General features: G+C 40.6%; 1 protein-coding gene and 1 long non-coding RNA gene across 4 annotated transcripts in view; one reads left to right on the top strand and one right to left on the bottom strand.

Annotated features, from left to right (window-relative positions):
- The window catches only part of ZBTB44 (zinc finger and BTB domain containing 44), a 43,150-nt gene extending 25,932 nt beyond the window's left edge, over positions 1-17,218 (bottom strand). For all 3 annotated transcript variants that reach the window (XM_053928023.2, XM_053928021.2, XM_053928024.1), the window contains exon 1: positions 16,698-17,218. The gene's annotated coding sequence lies outside the window, so the exon portion shown is untranslated. The remainder of the gene's footprint in view (positions 1-16,697) is intronic.
- On the top strand, positions 15,979-21,334 carry LOC123479426 (uncharacterized). Its single transcript, XR_006655037.2, has 3 exons — positions 15,979-16,400; positions 20,273-20,619; positions 21,075-21,334. It is a non-coding gene; the product is annotated as an uncharacterized lncRNA (long non-coding RNA).
- The last annotated feature ends 2,565 nt before the right edge of the window (positions 21,335-23,899 follow it).

Genomic DNA, 23,899 nt, shown 5'->3' on the forward strand with positions numbered 1-23,899 from the left:
TTTCATATTACTGAGGTCAGAAAAGATGCTTGATATGATTTCAAACTTTTAAATGTATTAGGACTTGTTTTGTGGCCTAACATGTGGTCTATTCTAGAGAATGTTCCATGTGCTTCTTTTTGATAGAATGTTCTATATACATCTAAGTCAATATGGTCTAATACGTAATTTAAGGCCAAAGTGTCCTTACTGATTTTCTTTCTAGATGATCTATCCACTATTGTTAGTTGTATATTCAAGTCCCCTACTATCTTTGTACTGTTGTCTATTTCTCCCGTGGGGTCTGTTAATATTTGCTTTGTATATCTAGGTGCATCTATGTTGGGAGCGTAAATATTTACAAATGTTGTATCTTGTGGGAGTGACTCCTTTATCATTATATAATTCACTTCTTTGTCTTTTATTACAGTCTTGGTTTTAAAGTCTATTTTATTAATGTAAGTATAGCTACACCTACTATCTTTTCATTTCCATTTGCTTGGATTATCTTTTTCCATCTCTTCACTTTAGCCTGTGTGCATTCTTAGATCTGATGTGAGTCTCTTATAGGCAACATATGGATAGGTCTTCTGTGTGACTTTTTAAAAAAGTCTATTCAGTTACTCAAAGTCTTTTGCATTTACATTTTAAGTAATTATTGACAAGCATGTACTAACTGAAACTATGTTACTTATTTGTCTGGCTGTTTTTGTAGTTCCTCTGTTCCTTTCTTCTTTTACTATCTTCTCCTGTGATTTGATCACTTTCTTCAGTGCTATGTTGACAATCTTTTTGCTTTATAGTTACGAGGTAACTACGTACCAGAGCCTACACACACACACACACACACACACACACACACACACACATGAAACACTGATAGGCTGCCTCTCATTTGTGCCCTGACCAGGGATCAAACTGATCACCTTTCACTTTGAGGGATAACACCAACCAACTAAACCATGCCAGCCAAAGCATAACTTGCTTTTTAAAAAGTTACAAAGAGAGGCCCTGGCTGGTGTAGCTCAGTGGATTGAGCGTGGGCTGTGAACCAAAGGGTCGCCAGTTCGATTCCCAGTCAGGGCACATGCATGGGTTGCAGGCCATGTCCCCAGTGAGGGCCACGTGAAAGGCAACCATACATTGATGTTTCTCTTCCTCTGTTTCTTCCACCCTTCCCCTCTGTGTAAAAATTAAAAAAAAAAAAGTTACAAGAAAAAAATATTTATTTCTATTCATTTGTATAATTATTTATTTTCTTATACCAGTGTTCTTTGGTGCATGTGTGAATCTGAATTACTATCTTAAAAGCTTCTTTTAGTGTTTCTTTTAAGGTGGGTCTGCTAACAAGAAACTTATTTTTTTGTTTATCGGTGAAAGTAGTTTGCTTTCATTTTAAAAATATAGTATAGGAATCTGGGTTGACAGTTTTTTCCTTATTTTTTACTGTTTACACTATTACACCGATCCCTACTTTTCTCCCCTTTGCCTATCTTCACCCAGCCCCCACCCCACCTTGAGCCATCACCACACTATTGTCCCTGTCCATGGGTCATGCATATATGTTCTTTCGCTAATCCCTTCACCTTCTTTCTTCCAGTGCCTCCCTACCCTCTGACAACTGTCAGTCTGTTCCATGTATTTATACCTGTTTCTACTGTCTTCATTTGTTTATTTTGTTCATTAAATTCCACATAAGGGAAATCATATTGTATTTGTCTTTCCCTGACTTATTTCACTCCACATAATACGCTCCATATCCATCCACACTGTAGCAAAAGGTTAAGACTTCCTTACTTTTTTACTGTCACATAGCATCCCGTTATGTAAATGTCCCACGGCTTTTTTACCCACTCATCTGCTGATGGGCACTTGGGCTGTTTCTAGATCTTGGCTATTGTAAATAATGCTGCTATGAATATAGGGGGGCATATATTTTTTTGAATTGGTGTTTTGGGAGACAATTTTTTTTCTTTGAGCACTTTGAATGTTATACCACTTTTTGGTCTCCCTTATTTCTAATAGAAATTCAGTTGTTAATCTTATGGGGGGGGGGGTCCACTGCAAGTGATGAGTTACTTTTCTTTTGCTGCTTTCAAGGTGTTTCTCCTTGTCTTTAACTTCAACTTTTTACTATGATGTGTACGCCTACAGATTTCTTTGCAATTTTCTTACTTGGAGTTCATAGAGCTTCCTGGGTGCACAGGTTATTATTTCTTCAAGAAATTTAGCGTAGTTCCTGATATTACTTCTTCTTATATTTTTTCTACTCCTACCTCTTCTCTTTTTCTAGTATTCCCACTACACATATACTGGTGTTCTGGATAGTATCCCACATTTTAAGACTCTATTCATGTTCATTTTGATCCTTCCCCTCTGTTCTTTGGTTTGCTTAATCTCTAATGAGCTATGATCAAGTCTGCTAAATCTTTCCTCTGTCAGGTCCAAAGTACTGTCACGTCCTTCTGGTGGATTTTATAATTTATGTTATTGTATTTTTCAACTATAGAATTTCCATTTGGTTCTTTTTCACAATTTCTATTTATTATTGTTATTATCTCCATCATGTAAAATTGTCATATACCTTCCTTTGCTGATCATGCTTTCATTTTGTGAACATACTTAAATGGCTATTTTGAAATCTTTTTTTTGGTTAAATCTGTCATGTGGTCTGTCTCACAGAGGCAATTTTTGTGTTGCCTGCCTTTTTTCTGGTGTACAGGCCATACTTTCTTGTTTCCCGGCATGCTTCATCATTTTTTGTGGGAAACTGGACATACTGATATTACATTGTAGCAACTCCAGTTACTGTCAAGCACTTCCTGGTATTTGTTATCAATATATGCTAGCTTATTTCTTAGTGACCAGCTGGACTATTTTAGATGAAGTCTGTTCTGCAACCCCAATCCCCACAATATTAAACCATTTATACTGTTCCTCAGAGAGGTGTATCTTTGGGGATGTCCACAGTTACCCTGGATCCACAGTGATATGGTAGGGCTTTCTTCCTCTCTTTCCTTAACACACTCAGGTGTTAAATTCCACTAACGGCTCCTCCATTTTTTAACAATGCCCTGGGACATGAATTGTGCCATAAGTTCATAAAATTGTGACTCCTTTGAAGGGCTAGTTTCTGAGAACCCTGTTTGATATTTTTTCTGACAATAGGAGGTCTCTTCCCAGCTGTCTTATTCTCTGGTTCTCCCTGTATATAGTCTAGACAGCATACAGTCTAGGCTACATATTTATTAAATCCTCAATATTCTCCCAACTGCCTTTCAACACAACTGATACTTTTCTTAAGAGTACCGGTCTTTGAAGATATAGACAACTATGGAAAACTACTGTTTTGATAGTCAGTACTACACTGTCTCCAGAGGAACCATGTGTCAGACTGTGAGGTATGACTGGGACAGATAGCGTTCATTCTCCTATATTGTAGATATTACTATTCATAGCCTGAACACTGTGTTAGAGGTTAAAGAAATAAAGGATGGATGAAGAGACTGTAAAGGGGCATTTCCTCCCTCCCTCCACCCTCAACTGGGGAATAAACCCCTCAGAAATAGAATGGAGGAATTTGAATTTGGAAGCTGAAAGGGGTATTAGGAAGATTATTTTATAGTTTAAGAGAAGTTTGTTCAACAAACACTTACCAGGTGCTAGATACTGTGCTAAAAAGCCTAGAAAGCATAACCAAGTCAGTAACTCAATAGAAGATGGGAGTGAAGCCCAGATTATTTGATTCTTGGACTGTACTGCTTTGCATAAAAATCAGTTAAAACAGGATCTGAGGCCAGTAGTAAATTACGACGAGCACTCTTTCCATTGATTTGATAATAGTGCAAGGATAATTCTGTTTCCATATACAAACAACTGTTCTTATTAAAATAAAATTTATCTTATTACTTCTAGAACTCATATTCAATCTATTCAGACTAGTAATCAACTATCTGGAAAGTGACAAACTGCTTTTTATTTATTTATTTTTAAAAAGATTTTATTTATTTATTTGTAGAGTGAGGGGAAGGGAGAAAGAGAGGAAGAGAAACATCAACGTGTGGTTGCCTCTTGTGTGTCCCCCACTGGGGACCTGGCCTGCAACCCAGGTATGTGCCCTGACTGGGAATCGAACTGGCGACCCTTTGGTTTGCAGGCCCGTGCTCAATTCACTGAACTACACCAGCCAGGGCACAAACTGCTTTTATACAAGTAAAAATAAACATACTAGGATGGGAAAAGTTATGACTTGTTACAGTAAATTGTCAAACTGATAGAAAGGGAAATTCTATAACAAAATGATGTTTGAAAAAAAGAAATTGCTATTGGGCCAGAATTTTAAAAGCCAAGTCTTAGTTGTACTATTTGCTGCAAAACAACCCTACACCACAAGGGAGTATCATACTGCATATCACTAAGTGAGGAGAAGACCAAAATTCAAAGTACGGTTTCTATTGAATGCATATCACGTTTACACCATCATAAATCAAAAAATTTTAAGTCAGCCATGTAAGTCAGGGACTGTCTGTATGTGAAAAATGCCCAGTGCCTAACTTATAGTATACACACAGAACATGGCACAGCACTGAGTAGTCGATGAAATACGCTTATCGATAGATCTCCGACTCTTACCACCTCTGGCTGAGTTCATTTGGAATCTCTAATTCCATCATTCTTCCTGAACTTTAATTCTGGGCCTCTAATGATTAGCTAGAGGGCTACACAACTCCATCTGGATGTGTTTGCTATCTTTCAAATTCACCATCTGAAAATAAACTCAGATTCTTTCTTTCCCAACTGATTCCCCACCATAAAATTTCTAATTCTGTCAATGGCTTTCAGTTGTCTAGTCACCCAGAGCTTAAAACCTGGTACTCATTTTTGATTCACCACTTCCCACTTCCTTTCAAAACCTGGAAATGTTCCCTCAGCTACTCTTTCTTCACAGGCAAATTTAGAAAAATTAGATACTTCCTTACTTATAAATATTTACTGATAAATCAGAGTTATTCTCTAGAGCAAGAGGGTTAATTGTGTCCACTACCAAGAGATGATGATAATAATGGTCTTGCAGGATCATTTAGTCTTTGCTCCCAAGTCTTCATTAGTTTGCTCTGTGCTCAGTTTAGAGATGATTATGGATATTATTAAACCCAGCATAATCAATAAGGACAGAAATTGTAAGAACGCCGAAAGTGTTAAATAGAAGTATGTAACTATGGTGAAAATAAAGTACAGAGCTGAATATACTAGTAAAGCCTGCTGCTTTGTTGTGGGTATTTCAGAATACCCACAGGTCCTGCAACATGTGAATATGTCATACCTACATAACTGCGATGACCAGCAAGTGACACGGAAAAATGGTGAAACGGGCAAACTTCCGTGTGTGGTTAGAGAGCATCAACACTAGATGGCAAGATTTCAAACTCCTTAGTCTCAGGACTTCTATATTCTTAAAACTTACTGAGATTCCCAAACAGCTTTTGTTATGTCAACTATATCTACTAATAGTTACCATATCATGAATTAAAATTTAGAAATGTAAAAATTGATCTATTAAAAAAATAAGCCCATTACATGTTAACACATTAAAAAAAACACATTTTCTAACATAAATAAAAATGAAACAAAAGATTAAAAATCATATGATCATATCAATGGATGCAGAAAAAGCATGACAAACTACAGCACCAACTTATGATAAAAACTCTCAGCAAAGTCGGAATAGAGGGGACATACCTCAACATAATAAAAACCATACGACAAATCCCCAGCTAACATCTATTCAATGGGGAAACACTAACACGTTCCCCTTAAGGTCAGGAACAAGACAGGGCTGTCCACTTTCCCCATTTTATTCAACATGGTACTGGAAATCCTGGACACAGCAATCACACATTAAAGTGCCAAATATTTTAAATTTTGTTCTAAGAAAACATGTCACTCTGTTGTCAATCTAAGCAAGAACAAATATCTGTATTTTTTCATGAGCGAAAACAAACGTTTTAGAATGGATTCACGAGTACTCATTTTTGAGAACATGCTTTAACTTACTCTGAACACTAATAAAAGTGTATGCAATCTTTACTTGATGACAGTTTATTTCCCAAGGGTCTTCCCTAAGTGTTTATTAAGTTTTCAGGAAGAATTCCAAATGGGTTACTGTATCTGACTTATTAAAAATATAATTTAGTTTTATAACCAGCTATTTTCTAATCAAATAAACATTTCAACCAGTTTAGTATGTAAAGAAGTTCTTTCTAGTTTAGAGCTTTGAGAAAGAGAGACTGAGATTTACCTGGAGTTAAACAATAACTTAATTAAACCAATTACATTAAATGATTACACTGTCCCCTCACTGCTGGTAGCTATAGTCATGCTGATGGTTAATTTCTATATCAGGGGAAGATAAGTTATTATTAAGTTGTTGGAAATTATTAACTCCCAAGTGTCTTTATGTCACTCTGAACTCTCAATTCTGAGAAAAAGATTTTAAAAATCTAGTTATAAATGAGGAAACAGAAGGTTAAATTAATTTGCCACTGTCTTATAAAGAGTAAAATCTAGATTTGAACAGAAATCTGATTAAAATGTCAAATTACAGTCCTTTCTCTCACCCCATCATGATCCCGCCATTTTTAAGAATTCAATCATAGTACTTAAGGGACGTCAGTTATTAACATCAAATCATTATTAATAGAAAGAAAACTTGAAGAAAGGGCTTATCTTATTCACTCTTTAGGATCCTTAACATGAGCAAGTCAAATTCAAGGCAGTTTTAGTTAAATGGCATTTAAAGAAGTCTTTTGTCCCCTGAAGAGTTTTTAAGTGTTCACACCTAGTGCTGAAGAGTCCCACCGTGTGTGTTTTAGAGTATGTACACAAGTATACGGACCAGGGCTTTACACAACATGCCTTTGCGCTGCTGTCAAATGGAAATGTGTCTTGGCATGGACTGAACTGTGTTCTCCCAAAAAGACGGGCTAAAGCCCTAATCCCCAGTTCCTGAAAATGTTACTTATTTGGAGAATACTTCACTAAGGCTACCTCACTAAGGTAAACAAGTCAAACAGAGATAATTTAGGCTATCTCTACATAAAGGGATAATTTGGAGACAGACTTGCCCACAGGGAGGATGCCATGTCAAGACTGGAGTTCTGCTGCCACAAGCCCAGGCGCTCCGAGAAGCAAGCAAAGAAACCTCCCTCGTAAGGACCCAACCCCGCCAACACCTTGATTTCCTCCACAGCTGTGACACAAGCAACTCCTCTTTCAACCACCTGGTTTGCGGCACTTTGTCATAGCAGCCCTAGCACACTAACACCTGTCTGCTTTTCAAAGTAATGTAAACTTTAAAAATTTAAATTTTAATGGACTAAATATTTCAACTAAAAGGCAGAGACTGGGATTAAAAAAGCAACTATATGATCTTTATAAGAAACTCACTTTAAATGAAAAGACACGGGTATTTTAGAAGATACACCATGCAAACAATAAGTAAAAGGAGGCTATAGTGTTGGCTGTTTTTAATACCAAATAAAGTAGACTTCAAGACAAAAAACAGTACCAGAAATACACAGGTGTGTAACAATAAAAAACGTGCATGTACCTGACAACAAAGCTTCAAAATACAAGCAGCACACACTGACAGCATTAAGGAAAAGACAATCTAAAATAATAGTTGGAAACTTTAATAGTCCTTTCAGTAATTGATAGAACCAGGCACAGGGAAAGTAAGTCAGTATAATCGATACACCTGAGCAAAAGAAAAAAAATCAGCAATGACTTAAAAGATCTGAACAATACCATCAACCACCTTGACCTAACTGGTATTTACAATGCAGAATGCATACTCCTTTCAAGTGCAACATAGCATGGTCAATAGACAGACCATATGCTGGGCCCCAAGACAAATCTTAATACATTTTAAAGGAATGAATGTATACAGAGTACATTTTCTCATAATAAAAGAGTAAGAAATTAATGAGTAATCAAGGAAACTCCAAATATTAGAAACAAAATACACTTCAAAATAATCCACAGGTTGATGAAGGAATCAACAAGACATTAAAAAGTATTTTTAACTGAGTTGTACTGAAAATACATTATCAAAATTTGTGGAATGCAGCTAAAGCAATGCTTAAGAGTAAAATTTATATATGTGAATAAATGGAAAGAAGGTCTAAAAATCAATTGTCTACCACCACAAACTGGTTAGGATGGCTACCATCAAAAAAAAAAAAAAAAGAGAGAGAGAGAGAGAGAGAGAGAAAATAACAAGTGTTAGCAAGGATGTGGAGAAATGAAACCATGTGCACTGTTAATGGGAATGTAAGTGTAAGAAACTAGAGAAGAGTATGCTGGTTCCTTACAAAATTAAAAATAGAACTGCCACAATCCAGCAATTCTACTTCTGGGTATATGTACCACAGGACTGAAAGTACGCACATGAACATCCATTTGTACATAAACGTTCACAGGAACATCACTCACAATAGCCACTGACAGATAAATGGATAAACAAAATGTGGTATATACCAGACAATATTATTTAGCTTTAAAAGTAAATTCTGATATGCACTGTGATATGAATGAATCTTGAAAACATTATGATGAGTAAAACAAGCTGGTCACAAAAAGGCAAATATTGTCTGATTCCAATTACATGACTCTTCTGGGGAATCAAATTCAAAGGGACAGAAAGTGGAAGGGTGGCTGCACGGACTGGGGGGAAAGGGACATGATTATTGTTCAATGGGCACAGTACGGTTTTGCAAGATGAAAAAGTTCTAGTGATGGATGGCGGTGACAGTTGCCTGATAAAGTGAAGGTACTTTATCCCACTGAACTGTACACTTAAAAATGGTTAAGGTGGTAAAATTTTAACGTGTATTTCTCTACAATTAAAAAATGAATGACCCAGCTGGGTGGGTCAGCTGGTTGGCGCACCATTCCACACACCAAAAAGGTTGCGGGTTCAATCTCTGGTTAAGGTGTGTACAGGAGGCAACTGATTGATGTCTCTCTCTCTTTCTTAACCAATGAGCATATCCTCAGGTGAGGATTTAAAAAAAAAAAAAATCAGTGGTCCAATCCACCTCCTGTTTTTACAAATAAAGTTTTGTTAGAACAACAACGAAAAAATCAGTGGCCTATTCTTAAGAAACTAGGAAAAACAGCAGAGAAACCCAAAATAAATAGAAAAACTTGTTTCTCTCAAGAGATAAGCAAAATTGATAAACCTTTAGTTAAACTAATCAGGGAAAAAAAGAAGGGGTAAAAATGAGGCTGGGGATCAGCGGAAGGAAAACCTGAGAGACAGACACACAGAATGACCAGGATGGTAGAGTGTTCTAAAAACCAAAGGTGTAGAACATTTCTAGGAGTGGTTGACAAGGTCAAATGCTACTGAAAGGTCATACAAGATATAGGCCAAAGCCTATTTAACTTAGCCACAGGAGTCACTGATGACTTTGTAATAGCACATAAGGAAAGGGTAACAGAGTTACATGTTAGAATGCAACAGACAAAGGTAAAGAATATACAGAAATGAGGAAGTGAAAATCTTGAGTACAGACGATTCAATCTCAAGAAGTTTGGTTCTAAAGATAGAGCAAAGGGTTAGGTGGAGGGAAATAAGGGCTCAATAGAGGATACCGTATTTTTATAAAATGGGGGGCTACTAGACAATTTTCCCACTCCCAGATTTTTTAAAATTGTGGTAAAATAAATATATGGAGAATGTTTTGATTATTGCTGAAAAAAGACAGAGGAGGAAAAGTTAAAATAGAAGAACAGGTGGTAACAGGTAACATAACTTCCCTGAGTAGGTAGAAAGGACTAGATTCAGTGCACAGGTAAAGAACTGGCCCAGTGAAAGGGAGGAGAGGAAAGGACAGATGGAGGTACAGTGAGGTTTATAGTTGGGTGGTAAGAAGCGACAGATGGTTTTGGCTTTTCTCTTTGAAGTTATAGGTGGAGGTAGCTTGTTGAAAAGAGAGGAGACATAGGAGAATTTTGAGGAAAATGAAAGATGAGAAATATGTATGTAGAACATAAAAAGAACGGCTAGGAGCCACTGAAGAACCAACTGAAATTGAAGACCACAAATTTGTATGGCAATAATCTATGGTTTTTGAGTTCTTTCTCAATAAACTGTCATAAAAATCAGTGGCTTTGAATCAATTTCTAAAAAATTATAGTAATTGTTAGTTAACAGTTAGTACCTAGACCTGGCCAAGTAGCTCAACTGGTTAGGGTGTCATCTCGTGTAGGTTTGATCCCCAATCAGAGCACATACAGGAATCAAGTAAGGAATGCATAAATAAGTGGGACAACAAATAGATGTTTCTCTCTCTTAAAAAATATCAATAAAATAAATAGTATTTATATGTACCAGGCATTTTTTCACAAGTACTTTTTTACATACTAAATAATTTAATTTTCATTAAAACAACCTTTTGAGATAGGTGTTACTTGGTATCTTTACTTCAGCAATAAGGAAAATGAAGTGCGGAGAAGGCTGCACCATTACTAAGTATGAGTCAAGATCTGACCTCAGATGGTATGCTCAGCTATACTACCTCTCAAAGTAAAGCTAAGTAAACCTGGTTCAATAGGGGGGGGGGAAATGGTACCAGGTGGGCCAAAAGGCCAAGAGAAAGGCAGTGATTCCTGTAAAGAGAAACAAGTCTCATAAAAGTATGGCTTGTATAGTTTTATGTTGTACACAAAAGGTACCAAAGATAAAAGAAAGTGTCCTCATACAGTAAGGGAAAGCCACAAAAAAGGAAGTGGGCAGTGTTGGAAAATCGAAAGCAGAAAGGAAGAAAAGTGAAGAGCGAAGGAAAAAGTAAAACCCAGAGAGGTGTCCTGTAGAAATGAGAAAAAGGTAGAAGTGAATGAAAACACATGCACAACCAGTAAACACCAGTAAAAGAGAAAAATGGAATCAAGCAAAGTACGGACGCCTGAGCCTCTGAAAACCCTTTCCTTTTCTTTGTTTGGACCAAAGAATTTCCTAATTTTACCAAAGAGCACAAATAAAATATTTAATAGCAGTAGTATTATATATGCTTACTTAGTAAGAGTAAGCTAGGACCAAATACTTAGTAGGTTAATAACTGAGTTAAAGAGAAAATGACTTTAGAAAGCAATTATCAAAAGTTGCTTCAGAAGCCAGAAGATAGCAGTTCCACAAATCCTCATTCCAGAGATTCATGATCTTGGTTACATGCTAACCCAAGACGTTTGTAGTTAGGCTGAATACATCGAGAACAAGCAAAACCAAATGGATAACAAACCACACCAACATAAATACACAATTTAATACCTGTCGAAGGATAGCAATATAGAATATTAACGTTGCCAACTAATTGGGTATCAAACATTTGTATTTTTAAGGTATTTTTTAAAGGTATGAGGAAAATTATTAAAACGGAAGAACATTTAATGTGGAGAAAAGATGTTCTCCAACAAGAGTGAAGTAAGTTTCATCCACTGGTTTTCACTCTTAAAAAGGCAGAATCATCACTGTGAAGTACGACAATGATACAAGTCAGTGATTTATTCCAGGATCAGTTATGTAAAAATGTGCTGGCTAAGGTCGCCCTTGGCACTAATAATAACGTTAGTGAAGAAATTAATGTAATACTCAATGTGCCCTTCAAGCAGGAATGTAATATAAATCTAATATATCTTTATATTTTTAAAGGCACACATACAATCATTATTTTAGATCCTTTAAGAATCTAGAGATTTCCAGTTCACTGCCTAAAATGGGGAGTATTTCTAATATAAAGAACAAAGAAAACCAATGCCACCCCAACAAATTTAATAATAAAAAAGAACAAAGAAAAACTAGTGTAGCTTTTGGCTTAAAGGAGATAAATTTCAAGCGACCATTCTGAGGTACATGAAAAACTATCTGTTTGTTATGAGTGTGGTGGTATTTGAAGTAAACCAGCCCTTAATGCTTATATAAAGAAAATGCTCCATAGCAGGGTGTGTGTATGTGTACCGCATACACGCACAATATATGTAATACTAAAATAGTTTAAAATTATAATGGGAAGGAACATAATTAATTAGGAACCCCCTAATAAAGGAAACCCCTTTACAACAGTCTTTGATGCCTGATCATTTTCGGTGATAAAATACTTTTACCCTTTGCTAGGCCAGGAGTATTTACTAAAAGTTTCAGAAGACCACTGTAAACATGAAGTATACAGCATGTTACTGGTTTTTATGCAACTGTCAATAATGTTTTCAATAAGAACATGTTTTTAATCACTCTTAACATTTTACTATACAAAATTTGAGAAAGAGCAAATTTAAAGAATTTGACAGGTTAATGCCTAAATAGCCAAACCTAGATTCTACCATTAACATTCTAGTATACTTGTTTTATCACATATTTATCCATCCATCAATCCATCTTGATTTTTGATGTTCTGACTTTTTAAATGCCCATTAAAATGCTACATAAATGCAGTTTCTGAAGCAAGGTCTGTAGAGACAGGACAAGCATATGGGGCTCTTGGCAGGTGATCTTCAGTGTGGACACAGGACAAAAATGAGTCATGTAGTTTAACTCACGGCGAATGGAAATACACTCACTTTTACGATGTGTTATATTTAGTTGTCAGCTATAGCAAAGTAGTTAAGTGCTAACTCTGAAGACCAAGAGACTTGAGTTTGAAACCTGGATATTGATGTTCTTACTTGCTAAGTAAGATACTAACAGCAATACCAATAGGTTAATGTGAGATTTAAGTGAGATGATGTATAAAAATGTTTAACATAGTGCTGGCTTTTTGAAAGGGCTCAACAAAAGTTAGCAATCATCATCATCACTGTATTTAGCCCATTCAACCTACCACCAAGGGTCCAGCTGCTCCGTAGTTATACACACCTACACTCCTGCTTGTGGCCCTTGTTTCATCGTCTATGTATTCTAATAATCTTAGGTAGTCTGTTTTTACTAAGATTAAAGACAATGCAGGTGAATGGGTCCAAAGCACAACCCCCCCACCCCACCCCGTTTTCCCACAGGACTTCGTAAAGGAAATAGATATCCTTTCTCTCACCAAAAGCAGCGGTAGTGCATATATTAAAACAGACATCTTTTGCTTTTCAGCACCTGGACACAGGCAGCTGATAAACCGCCTGATTGTGCTGCCTACTCTTAGACGACCACTGCTCCCTCTTAAACTCTCATTTGAAGCCATAAATGCAATTTCTATCAAATTTTGCCCAATCCAAACAAAATGTGCTATCTTCACTGATCACATGTCCAAGTGCCTTTTGTATCTGCAGAGAGTGTATGTATGCCAGTTTTGTGTGGTATACACAACACAGATTCATAAAACTTCTACCAACTACAAACCTCTTTAAAGACATGATTTTCAGGAAAAACTTCAGTCTACTTCTCTGCTCACCTCTACAGATTAGTCTCAGTGTTTTTTCTTTGCCAGAGGAATCAGAATCTAACTGCAAATTTTACAAGAAGCACTCTTACAATATTTCAAGTAAGGAACATACTTTGTCCAGTGCTAATCTTTCTGCAGTTAAGATATATGAGAATATGTTAGCTTTTAAAAGATATGGCAAAGGTACAGAATACTTCATTTTACAAACTAATTTGGGTGAGGCTTCTTTAGGCATACCTTTACAACATTTTTGAACTGTTGACTTTTGAACCATGTATGTATTTTACATATTCAAAAATGAAATTAAAAAATAAAACCCTAAAATAAAAAATGTAACCAATGAACCGTATCGAATTGGTAGCATAACCAGACAGAGAAAAGTATTTTCAAGTGACTTCTGAACACAGTAAATAATCTGATTATACATACTTCTTGTAGTAATTCTAAGGACAAAAATGCAAAAAAAAAATCTTAAACTTAGAAGTTTACTGGTAATAATAATATTGGTATGGTAATTTTGAAATGATTTTAGGTATACATAGTAGGATAAAGCAAGTATGTTGATTTTATTAAGCACCAAGATTTTTAGCTAAGACAAAAGAGACAATTGTAGAATCACAGAAGTTAAGGACAAGTCTGCAATGTTAAATTTGAATTGGATGTATCACTATGAATTTATGATTATGCAAGCAAGTAAAACGCCAATTTTAGTTCTTTCCCCTGAAAGGATCTAAAAGCAATGACACTCCAGTAGCAATGAATATGCCAAACACCCGGATCTTGGTTCCTATACACCATTTCTCACTAAAAAGAACCAAGACTCTTTAGATAAATCGCCCATTCCGGATCTAGAGCAAAGAAACTAACAAGGCAAGCCTGGGATACTATGTGTCAAAAAGCACTCTAAGGGTAATGGTAAGGACCAGTGTTAAGACATAGGAGCCAACTTGAAAAGGGTCCTACTGTCCAAACTTGGGACAATTTGATCACCAAAAAGAAAAACAACTGTAATGGTTACAAAAATAAATAAATAAATAAACTCATGAGCCCATAGTGGTATCTCATAAAAAAAGAGGGGAGAAACAATTTCGCTTGCCACCATTGGGGGTGATGTTTCCCCAGCTCTTTACTCTGAAAATTGATAATGAAAGAGAAGAAATTAAACATTTGCTTTGTATTTCTAGGAGGAACTTTAGTTCACCCCAGATTAATGAAGAAAGTGTTTCTTACAGAAAACCTCCAGTAAAATAACTGGTATAGAGTCATTAATGGATACTAAAATCACCAAGCAAAAAAGGCAGTCAGAAACAGGATATTTGCTTGGTGTTAAAGTACCGCAACATCACATACAAATCACAGACAGGCAAACTATACCTTTGTAATACTGTATCTCTGTAGTCACCACTTCAAGTGGTCACATTTAGCATAATTGATAGTGTGGCAAGCTGATATTATGTACCTCCTCTGATGAAATACGAGTACATAGCATCACCTACTGAATATTGTTGCCAAAGAAAGTTTAACTCGAAGTGAATCAAGCTTTTCTTTCGACCTAACTTCTAGCAACAGGAAATTCAGGGGGATAGAGTCATAAATTAAATGATACTATGAGGAAACAGACAAATTCAGAATGTGGGAACATTGTATAGGACAATTAATTTGGTAAATTGTCAGAAAAAAAGGAGATGGGTATTCTTTTTAAAAAGGCATAATCACCAAACGCAATGCATGAATCTTGACTGAATACAGTTGGGAGGTGCGGGGTGGGGGTGGGGGTGTTCCCAAAGAGAGTCTGGAATACATACTAAGGGAAATTTATATATGTTGGTCATTGGGACTGGTAGGAAAATGTGCTTATTTTTAGCAAACGCAGGCTGAAATAGTTGCCTGTCATGATGTTTGCAACTTGCTCTCAAACGGTAGCACACACAGATACACACGGAAAGGGAGAAGCGGGGAACAAGATGGCAAACAATTAATCGCTGAATCTAGGTGGTGGAATATTCGTTGCATTGTTTTCTCAATTCCCACAGGACTGAAATTTTTCATAATAAAGTTTAAAATAAACTGTACCTGTATTGAGAGGTACAGGAGAAAATACCTGTACAATAGAATTATATCTGAGCACAAATCTCACCTCTATTACCTAACTAGCTGTGTGGCCTAAAGCAAGTTACTTAGTATCACTTAAGTCTGAGTCTCACCTATAAAACTGAAGCTTCAGTTTAAATCGATAGGTTGCTCTGAGAGTTAAATAAGATCACATAGCAAATGCCTAGCAGCAGTTGCATAAAATACATAAATCTGGTTTTCCTAATTAATGAGTGCAATCACCCTAAAGTACAAACCGATAGGAAAACATTCCTTTCATTATTTTCACATTCCATGATAAGAAACAACATTAGGTAAAATCACCCCCTGGCAGTCAACACGAAGTAATGGAGGAAGTGAAGATTTACATAATACATTTTTAATCCAATCATTCCAATGGGAACCCTAGACAGCCACAGGCAAACCAAAACTACACCTACCCAAACTATCTGCCATCAAACTGAGTGTGCCTCTGGTATTAGCCAATAGCGAGTAAAACTGTACTAAAATCCCTGGAAGTGAGAGGATTTTTTCCCAGCGCAAGCGATCTACTTAATTACCTACCTATTGAAAAAAACCGAAATTTGCCTTCATTTTGGTAAGTTCCAATGAAGTGCACATTACTGGGCTTTACCCTAAATTCTGGTCGAGACTGTAACTCACGAGGACGTCACTTCCTTCCCTCGGTGCTAACGTGCTAGTTCATCTCGCTCCAGGTGACCCCCTCAGGTTAGGCCGGCAGGGAGCCGCCAGATGCGGGGGATCCTCAGGTAGAGAGGGAGAGCGGTGGCCGCATCTTCCCTTTTGAAGACGTGCTGTCCCTTCCCTGCCAGCCCCAGAGGAAGAGCAGCGGGGCGAGCGGGAAACGGCCGCCAGGTCGGGGCGCCCCGGCCCGCCCAGGTGAGAGGAGGCAGGGGACGCCCGAGCCTCCTCCGGCCAGGGTGCTGGGCACATGGGCGTGCGCCCGGAAGATCGGGGGATGTCTCCTCAACCGTGGGGCCCAAGGCCAGTCTCCTCCCCGGAGGATTAAATGCCATTGAGGGGACTCCGTGGGGTGCCTCCCGGGGCAGATGGGGTGACCAGACCAGGCTGCCCTTGCGTCCGGCGCCCCGATGGGGGGCGCACCGTGCCCGCCCCTGGGCAGGAGTGCCCCGAGGACACTGGCTGCCCGTGGTGGCGCCCTCCCCTCCCCATTACCTGCGGGCGGCGGGCGCGGGGACGGAGGCCTGGCGCTGCTGCTCCTCCTCCTCCTCCTCCCCGCCAGGCTGAGGCTGCGAGGTGGCGGCGGCGACAGCCCGGGGGGAGGGGGCGGAGCGCGCAGCTCGCGGCCTCTCTCCTCCCCCGGGAGGCTGAGGGGACCCTATCTCGGGCCGCCGCGCCTAGGCCGGTGAGCAGCCCGCGGCCGGGGCATGGCGGCGCACAGCGGCAGCGTGCCCGCAAGGCGGGAGAGTGCGAAGCGGCGGCAGGAAAGCGCCCGCGGTGCTCGGAGGAGCCCAAGGGGAGGAGCGAGGGGATGGCCGTTGGGGGCGGTTGGCCGAAGGCAGGCAGCGGTTTAAGGAGCGCAGCGACGGCGGCTCGCGTTTTCCTGGCTGGGGGGGGAAGGGGAAGGGGAGTGAGGGGAGGGGAGGGGGAGGTTGGGAGGGAGCCGCCGCCGCGCGCGTGCGGGACGGCGCCGCCGCCGTTGCCGCTCCGCTCACTCCAGCCTGTTTGGGGGCACTTTGTTTGTGTCCCACAATGCTCTGCGCAGGCGGCAGGGCTGGAAAGGGGAGGGGAAGTAGGCGGGGCACAGCGGGCTCGGGGGCGGGGCGGACGGGGGTGGGCGGGGTGGTAGTGGTGGGGAACCCACAATTTTGGCGCAAGCGCAGAAGGAGCAGCTCGCGGTCGACCAGACTTGAACTGTGGGCAGCTCGTTCTGCTTACCCTCGGGTTTCCACACTGTGTGTGTACCTCTGCGTACACGCACAAGTGCAAATTTACATTATATGCTGCAAAAGCTCTGCCCAGTTTGTCTTTCCTCTAGTTTTCCCCTCAGCCCACTTCCTGCTTGCACGACAAGAAGCATTTCTGGGCATGGATCACGCTTGCATTTTTTTCCCCTTTGAACTAAAAACGAAAGAAACTGTTTTTTCGAGTGGCTTCTGTAGCAGGGCTGAAACCGGAACACCCTACCCCATTTTGGTGAGCTGGTAATCCTCCCATACTTCACACTTGGAAACTGGCCTGCCAAAAGGTGGCCCCCAGAGAGGTGAGGGTTCCACTTTGCAGACAGCCGACCCCGGCCAGGTACTCGGATTCCGTTCCGCTTTTGCATCTCTTGGCATCCTTTCAGTGCCTTGAGATTGCTCTAGCATTTCCTTGGGAGTCCTGGCGAGACGTGCTGTTCTGAAATGACTGGAGAAATCGAGTCCCAAGTCTGTCTCTTCCCCCAACACGGGACACTTAGAGCTGCTGCAAGACCCACGCCTATTCTTTCCACGACCTATAACCTCATTTTTTATCACGCCATCACTTCCCGGGCTTTTCCACGGGGGCAGTGTGCGGGACACCCCGAAGTGGCGGGTACTACCTGGGGAGGTTTTAGAGTTCTAGGTCAATGGCAAAATCGTGTAGAGTTAGAACTCCCAGGACCCTAAGTCTTGGCTTCCCCAGGCCTAATAGGCGCGCGCTCAGGATCCAGATCAGGTGGTAAAGAGGGGCCCTCAGGGCAGTAGGCGGAAACGGCCCCCAGGTGAAGCCCACCTGCCGGGTACCTGGAGGTGGAGTGGGGTTCGGGGCCTGGAGACCCAGAGCACCTCGGGCGCTCTGTATTTGCATACTTTATTTTCCCACGCCTCCAGCTTTTAAACAGAAAGACACCTTTTCACAGTGCTTTGTGCAAGGCGAGCTGACTTCCACGTGGAAGAAAAGTGGATTTTTCGGGGTAACATCTTACATTAATCCTCTCCCTGAGACCCAAATAGCTAAGCACCCTAGCACCCTAATATGAACAATCGAAATCACTTTCGAAATAAAGGTAATGAAAACGTCTAATTTTATAGTCTCCTGCAGTTTCCAAATTATATACATTTTCAAATGCATATAATATTTAATTCTCGCAGCACCTGTAATTCATAGGTTTTACTATTTTTCCCATCATCATGTTTATTATTCCCATTTCAGAGTTTAGGAAAACCAGAAAGATGTGAATAGGCCCAGAAAGTTTTGTCCCGAGATTTGAAGAAGCAGAACAAAAACAGGCAGAATGTTTACCCTAGGAGAGCAAGGCGCGGGAAGGGGGGGGTTTGAAGCACCGAAGGGGGTGTGTTAGAGTGCTCGCACAGGGTAAAACTGGGGAGGACTCAGGGTGGGAACAAAGAAGTATCAAAGAACAAAAATTCTGTTAACACCTGGCTACGAGTGGATTCAACACTGATTCATTAGAGTAACAGCAAGCCACACACTCCCCATTGCCACTCTCGCCCAGTTCCCCCCTTAGATGTCTTCGTGTCATGCCCTTTATCCATTCTATGGCTCATAATTAGAGATTTGCCTCCTTTCCTACCTTAAGTATTCCAATTCAGTATACAGGCAGTGGTCCGGACTTCTCCCCTGTCTGCTGATAGCTGTCAGTTAATAAAATAAATAAACTAAAAAACAACAAAAAAAAATTCAATGAAGTAAATCTGAAGGTCTAACTGACTTTTATGGAGCATCCCATCTAGCAAGTTTTCCAGACAATATGGAAAGCTTCCAGAGGCAGAAATAGGGAAGAGCAAGAAAGTTATTAGCAAAACAAAAGAAAGGATTGTCTCAGGCAAGGTTACCTTTCCTTAGGTGAAAGCAGGAGGTTTCATCAGGCAGATTGCCTCACCTTCCTCTGGGGGATGGAATGGGCCCAGGTGACAGACTAAGACTGCATTCCTGGAAAAGGTTGAAACTGCATTTGGGTCAGGTATGAAATCTGGGGGTGAGGTCATGGAATTTAGCCCAAGTGGCTCCATTTTGGGCCTGTGGTTTTCTATTTAACAGTGGTCAAGCTAATCCTGTCTATCTCGCCTAGGACATTTAATAGGACAGTCAATAAAATACCATTAGGCAAGGGACTGAGGTGGCATCTCCCTTCCTGGCAGGACTAGCAGCACTGACAAAAAAAAATAGCCTTCCTTAAAACGTTCTCTTGTCTCCTCTCCCTTTCCTTCCTTTTGTGCTTCTCTATTTTTCATGTTACCCCGCTTTCAACTTTTATCATCCTCTTACCTGCCCCCACCCCCTATCCCAGGTCTGGAGAATCAATTAACCAAGATACAGTTGGGCCCTTAGGACACAGTGCTAGATTCTTGGAGCTGATGTGGGAGAAAAAAAAAATACAAAGATTAACTACGTAGGAGCCCTCTTCTCTGTTTTGGCTTTGCGCAGGGTCAATCTCTGGCTTCTGCGGCCTCCCATCTTTTTCTTCCTGGACTAGTAGAGACTTGCTTTTGGGTAGTGGAATACAGGCACGTTTCTGTGACACTAAATTAAATAATAATCCCAGAAGGATTTTATGAAACTGAATCCTGCACACAGGTAAAACAAACAAACAAACATATACAGTATTAGGAACCTTTAATTACTAACCTGGTGTGGATGATTCTAAGGAATTCACATTTCAGGCAAATACATTTTGTATTTCAGCCATGAACTTTTGGGGGACCAAATTCTGGCAAAAAAATTATAAAGTCACTTTCTGTGTTAGACTATTAAGAGGTGAATGAATGGAAACTTTGTTATTTATTTCACAATATATTTTACAGCACGAATGCTTTCTACTCGACGGAAAGATCTCTATCTAGTCTGCCTGGAAGAATTCAATGGAGGAGAGCTCCTTACCGCACAGACCATCCCGCTCCCACATTAGATCACCCCAACTCTATTAAAAATTAATCCTGCACCCCCCCCACAGAAGCTGCACGTCTTCTAGTTTCCCATGTCATCATCCCCCCAGTTGAGCAAGTCAGCTTCGCTACTTCATTCTACCACATCTCAATTCCAATCCATCAACAAGTCCCGCCGAATTTGTCCGTTTCTGCTGCCACCATCCTAATCTAAGACACCATCCTTGTGCCTGGAGAATTGAAATGTCACTTTTCTAGTTTCCCAGGTATTCTGTCTCTTCCCCATCCATGGTAGCCAGAATTATAATGCATGGCCATAATGGGACAGGCTAGTAAACCGGGACAGGTGGGACAGTTAAACAAGCAGTAAATCTAGTAAATCCTATTTTCCCTAAACCAAGGACACTTAAGAGTAAGTGGTTTCCACTTCTCCTCCCCAACCAGAGGGTAAATAGCTTAAATCATGTGACTCAGGGGGATAGATAGCGTTAATCCAAAGAGTGCCCTTTGTTAACCACACCCAAGGACAGTGGAAGTAAGGGAATAAATCTCATTTTGGCGTATCAGCATAAAGCTGATGAATATTCTATTGAGATCCTTCCAAAGATCTCCCCTAATCCCCAGCCTTCAAAACCCCTCCAAACAAAGGTCCCAGAGCAAGTGTTCCCTCCAGCAGCAGGCACCCCTTTCCTTTACCCCTCCCCCTCTTCTTCCCCCACAGGCTTGCATCACCTGACCCTAAGGGTCCCCACAAGGCTTGCAACCAGGGCAGCAATGGACAGTGGCAGCTGGACTCACCCCCTGAACCTGTCTCCAAGGCCCCCTTTTCTCTTGAGTTCCCAGTGAGCTAAAGCAGCCCTGTCTAGGCTCACTTCTTTTTTATAACATTTCCAGAGAGCCAAGGCAGTCCTGCTTGGCTCCTGCTGTTTCCATTATCCCAAGCCCTTCCCTGTTTCACTGTCCCCAGCTTTAATAAATATACTTTCAAAAATCACCTGGGCTTGTGTTGTGAAATCTTTCTTACACGAAGTGAAGAGCCCACACACTACGGGCTGGCCCTGGGCAAACCAGCTTAGGGCCAGGACCCCTTTCCAGTAACAATATCTCCTAACAATGGCTTCCTGTTGTTCTTAGGATACAGTCCCAGACCTTTAGCAGAGGTCTCACAACACCACACAATCTGGGTCCTTTCCACATATTCAACTTCATCTCTCATTATACTCTTTCAAAGCACATGCCCATCACAGAATTTTTTTTTTCACATCTAAAATGCCACTCTTGCCCTGGTTGGTGTGGCTCAGTGGATTCAGCACGGGACTGCAAAGAAAAGGGTTGCTGGTTTGATTCCCTGTCACGGCACATGCCTGGGTTGCGAGCCACGTTCCCTGGTGTGGAGTGTGTAACAGGCAACCACACATTGATTTTTTTCTCCCTCTCTTTCTCCCTCCCTTCCCTTCTGTCTAAAAATAAATAAAATCTTAAAAAAAAAATAAAATGCCACTCTTGCCCTGGCTGGTGTGTCTCAGTGGATTGAGCACTGGCCTGGGAACCAAAGGGTCACTGGTTCGATTCCCAATCAGGGCACATGTTTGGGTCGTGGGTTTGGTCCTGGAACAGACAGATGGGGTGCATGTAAGAGGCAACCAATTGATGTTTGTCTCATCGATGTTTCTCTCATCAATGTTTCTCTCCCTCTCTTTCTCCCTCCCTTCCCTTCTCTCTAAAAATAAATAAATAAAATCTAAAAAAAAAAGGCCACTGTCTTCCCCTAATGCAAATCTTCCCTCTGTGAAGACATATTTCATTCCTTAGCTAATTCCTCTCAGTCTTCAGATTATTTATATAAACATATACATAAACTTTATTGATATATAATTCAAATGCCATAGAATTCACCCATTTAAAAAAAGTATGCAATTCAATGGCTTTTAGTGTACCCACAGAACTGTGCAGCCATCAACCCAATAAATTTTTGAACACACTCATCATCCCAAAAAGAAACTCATACACGTTAGCAGTCCCCCCCCCCCCCCCCCCCCCCCCCCCCCGCCCCGCCAACTCCTCAGCCCCAGGCAGCCACTAATCTATTTACTTTTTCTGTCACTACAGATCTGCGGATTCTGGACATTTCATAAAAGTGGAATTCAGATCTCTTCTTGACCACCACTCATTCAAGGACACCTTCCCCGACTCCCGGGGTTACATTAGACCCCACATATATTCTGAGAGCTCCCTGCAGTTTTCTAACACTCTTCTAATCACCACTGTAATTGTAATGACTCTTGTCAGTCACCACTGTAATTCCAGAGCCTAGCACAGTGTCTAGCCCATAATAGGTATGTGATGAATGTTTAATGGATGAATGAGTCAATGATGAAATAAATGAAGGTGGAAGCCAATTTTATCAGCCTGTAGAGTGGCAGTTTCCCCAGACCTGTTACTTCAGGGAAGAAGCTTGTGCGCCAACAGCCTTAACCATCCCTATGAAAGATGCCAGAATATCCAAGATTAAAGTCCATGCTTTTGGTTTTTGAAAACTATAGATTTTAAAGATGCAGCTATTGAAATACAACTCATTTACAGAAGGGGAATGGGTGGTTTATTTTATATTATTTTATTAATTTATTTGAGAGAGAGAGAGAGAGAGAGGAAGGGGAGGGGTGAGACAGAGGGAGAGAGAAAAACCTCAATTTGTTTTCCCAGTTATGCATTCATTGGTTGATTCTTATATGTGCTCTGACTGGGGATTGAACCTGCAACCCTGGCATGTTAGGACAATGCTCTAACCAACTTAGCTACCCAGCCAGGGCATGTATATAAATATATAAATATAAATTAAAGGAAGAGTTCCGGCCAAGATGGAAGCATAGGTAGATACACTGCACCTCCTTGCACAACCAAAAGAAGGACAACAACAAACTTAAAAACTTAAAAACTGGAACTGACAGAAAATTAAACTGTATGGAAGTCTGACCACCAAGGAGTTAAAGAAGAAACATTCATCCAGACTGGTAGCAGGGGTGGAGATGGGCAGCTGGGAGAAGAGGACTGGCGACAAGGTGGTGGCTGGTGGGCAAGGTGGCAGCTGGCGGACCAGCAGGTCCCATATTCTTGTGCAGATAACCGGGAGGAACAACAACTGGGGAGCGAGACAGACCTTGCAACCCAGAGTTCCAGTGCGGGAAAATAAAGCCTCAAAGCCTCTGACTGAAAACACGTGTGGGGTTGAGGAGAGCTCATTGGAGAGACCCACAGGGTCCTAGAACATACACAAACCCACCCACCTGGGAATCAGCACCAGCAGGGCCCAATTTGCTTGTGGGTAGTGGGGGAAGTGACTGAAAACCGGCGGAGGGTAGAGCAAACAGCACTGTTTCCTCTCAGACCCCTCCCCCACAGGCAGCATCACAACATAGTGAAGTGGGTTGCCCCACCCTGGTGAACACCTAAGGCTCTGCTCCTTACCGAGTAACAGGCCCACTGAGACAAAAAAAAAAAAAAAAAAAAAAAAAAGAAGAAAAGAAAAAAAAAGGCCCAAATGAAAGA

This window comes from Desmodus rotundus, chromosome 7 (genome assembly GCF_022682495.2).
Source record: "Desmodus rotundus isolate HL8 chromosome 7, HLdesRot8A.1, whole genome shotgun sequence".
NCBI classification, from domain to species: Eukaryota; Metazoa; Chordata; class Mammalia; order Chiroptera; family Phyllostomidae; genus Desmodus; species Desmodus rotundus.